The following is a 3,308-nucleotide window of genomic DNA, read 5'->3' as shown; positions in this document are numbered from 1 at the left end:
GATTCTCAATAACATGTCTCATGTTCATCATTCTTTCAAGAGCCAACATATTTAACAGTCTTAAACAACAAATTCAAAAGATATATGCACTATTCAAGCATTCATTCAGAAGACAGAAAGCATTGCCACCAGATTTAACTAATTAGAATTTCTCTTATTAAAACTCGAAATTTTATTGCTTCTTATTCAAAAGATCTACTACTTTATTCATGTTTGCTGATGATGAGAAAAATAAACTATAGCTTAATTGGAGATAAAATCAAAATAGATACTAATTACTACTATATGACTCCTAAGGTAAAATTAAAATAAGAACAGTTATCATAGAGTTAAGGCTAAGATTAGAACTCAACAACCTTGAGGTTTGGGAAGTGGATGTTCCTCTAGTTTGTGAGGTGCTTGGTCCTTCAAGAGAGAATTTCTGGCGCTTCAGTTCCTTTAAATCACGCCCTTGCTCCTCTTGGAGTGGGTTGTTTTCCTTTAGGGGCCATGATCTTAGTGATCACGGATAAGCACACCAAACTTAGAGCTTTGCTTGTCCTCAAGCAAAAGAAAAAGAAGGAGATGGGTAGAAGGAGAGCTCCTCCCCACCATCCTGGCGTTTGAACGCCCAAACACTGCCTGTTTTGGGCGTTCAACGCCCAAATGCTGCTCTTCTGGGCGTTCAACGCCCAGTTGTTGTCCTTTTCTGGCGTGAACGCCAGATAGCTATCCTTCACTGGCGTTTTCTTGCCAGTAAGCTCCCTATCTCTGTTTTGTGTGTAGATTCCTTCTGTAACCCTGTAAACTTATACAAATGATTCTTTACCTTAGTGTCAGTGAACTTTATATAAACAAATAAAAATAAAAATAGGGCAAAATGCTTAGAGGATTGTTGCCCCATGGCTGGGTTGCCTCCCAGCAAGCGCTTCTTTATTGTCTTTCGCTGGACCTTGCTGAGCTTTTAATCTAGCTTCAGCCTTGAGCATTCTTGCTCAATGTTGCCCTCAAGATAATGCTTGATTCTCTGTCCATTGACAATGAACTTCTTATCAGAATCAATATCTTGAAGCTCCACATAACCATATGGTGATACACTTGTAATCACGTATGGTCCCCTCCACCGGGATTTCAGTTTCCCGGGGAATAGCCTGAGTCTAGAGTTAAACAACAGGACCTTCTGTCCTGGTTCAAAGATTCTAGATGACAGCTTTATGTCATGCCATTTTTTTGATTTTTCTTTATAAAGCTTGGCATTTTCGAAAGCTGTGAATCTGAATTCCTCTAGCTCATTTAGCTGGAGCAATTGTTTTTCTCCTGCTAATTTGGCATCTAAGTTTAGGAATCTGGTTGCCCAGTAGGCCTTATGTTCCAGTTCCACGGGCAAGTGGCATGCCTTACCATACACGAGTTGGTATGGAGAGGTCCCTATAGGGGTCTTGAATGCTGTTCTGTAAGCCCACAGAGCATCATCCAAGCTCCTTGCCCAATCCTTTCTACGGGTATTTACTGTCCGTTCCAGGATTCTCTTTAATTCTCTGTTAGAGACTTCAGCTTGCCCGTTGGTTTGTGGATGATATGGAGTGGCCACTTTGTGGCGAATTCCATACCGAACCATGGCAGAGTAAAGCTGTTTATTGCAGAAGTGAGTGCCCCCATCACTGATTAACACTCTAGGGACACCAAACCTGCTAAAGATATGTTTCTGGAGGAACTTCAGCACTGTTTTAGTATCATTGGTGGGTGTGGCAATAGCCTCAACCCATTTTGATACATAGTCAACTGCCACCAGAATATAAGTGTTTGAGTATGATGGTGGGAAAGGTCCCATGAAGTCAATTCCCCATACATCAAACAACTCTATTTCCAAGATTCCTTGTTGAGGCATGGCGTAACCATGAGGCAGATTACCAGCTCTTTGGCAACTGTCACAATTACGTACAAACTCTCGGGAATCTTTATAGAGTGTGGGCCAATAGAAGCCACATTGGAGAACCTTGGTGGCTGTTCGCTCACCTCCAAAATGGCCTCCATATTGAGATCCATGGCAATGCCATAGGATTCTCTGTGCTTCCTCTCTGGGGACACACCTACGGATAATTCCGTCTGCACATCTCTTAAAGAGATAGGGCTCATCCCACAAGTAGTACTTTGCATCAGTAATTAGTTTCTTTTTTTGTATTCTATTGTACTCCTTGGGTATAAACCTTGCAGCTTTATAGTTTGCAATATCGGCAAACCATGGTGCTTCCTGAATGGCAAATAGATGCTCATCAGGGAACGTCTCAGAGATCTCAAGAAAGGGGAGGGACGTCCCTTCCACTGGCTCTATCCGGGACAGATGATCAGCCACTTGGTTCTCTGTCCCTTTTCTGTCTCTTATTTCTATATCAAACTCTTGCAGAAGCAATACCCATCTGATGAGCCTGGGTTTTGAATCCTGCTTTGTGAGTAGATACTTAAGAGCAGCATGGTCAGTGTACACAATCACCTTTGATCCTACTAAATATGATATGAACTTGTCAATGGCGTAAACCACTGCAAGTAGTTCTTTTTCTGTGGTTGTGTAATTTTTCTGGGCATCATTTAGAACGCGACTGGCATAATAAATGACATGCAGAAGCTTGTCATGCCTTTGTCCCAATACTGCACCAATGGCATGATCACTGGCATCACACATTAGCTCAAATGGTAATGTCCAGTCTGGTGCAGAAATGACTGGTGCTGTGACCAGCTTAGCTTTCAGCGTTTCAAACGCCTGCAGGCACTCTGTGTCAAACACAAATGGTGTGTCAGCAGCTAGCAGATTGCTTAGAGGTTTTGCGATTTTTGAAAAATCCTTTATAAACCTCCTATAGAATCCTGCATGCCCCAGAAAGCTTCTGATTGCCTTAACATTGGCAGGTGGTGGTAATTTTTCAATTACCTCTATTTTTGCTTGATCCACCTCTATTCCCTTGTTTGAGATTTTATGCCCAAGAACAATTCCTTCAGTCACCATGAAGTGACACTTTTCCCAGTTTAAAACTAGGTTGGTTTCTTGGCATCTTTTCAGAACAAGTTTTAGGTGATCAAGACAGGAGCTGAATGAGTCTCCATATACTGAGAAGTCATCCATGAAGACTTCCAGAAATTTTTCCACCATATCAGAGAAAATAGAGAGCATGCATCTCTGGAAGGTTGCAGGTGCATTGCATAGCCCAAAGGGCATCCTTCTATAAGCAAACACTCCGGATGGACATGTGAATGCTGTTTTCTCTTGATCCTGGGGATCTACTGCAATCTGGTTATAGCCTGAGTAGCCATCCAAAAAGCAGTAATAATCATGA

Source organism: Arachis hypogaea, chromosome 14, assembly GCF_003086295.3.
Source record: "Arachis hypogaea cultivar Tifrunner chromosome 14, arahy.Tifrunner.gnm2.J5K5, whole genome shotgun sequence".
In the NCBI taxonomy this organism is placed as follows: Eukaryota; Viridiplantae; Streptophyta; class Magnoliopsida; order Fabales; family Fabaceae; genus Arachis; species Arachis hypogaea.
The sequence above is the reverse complement of the archived record's forward strand: the minus strand, read 5'-3'. Positions refer to the sequence as shown.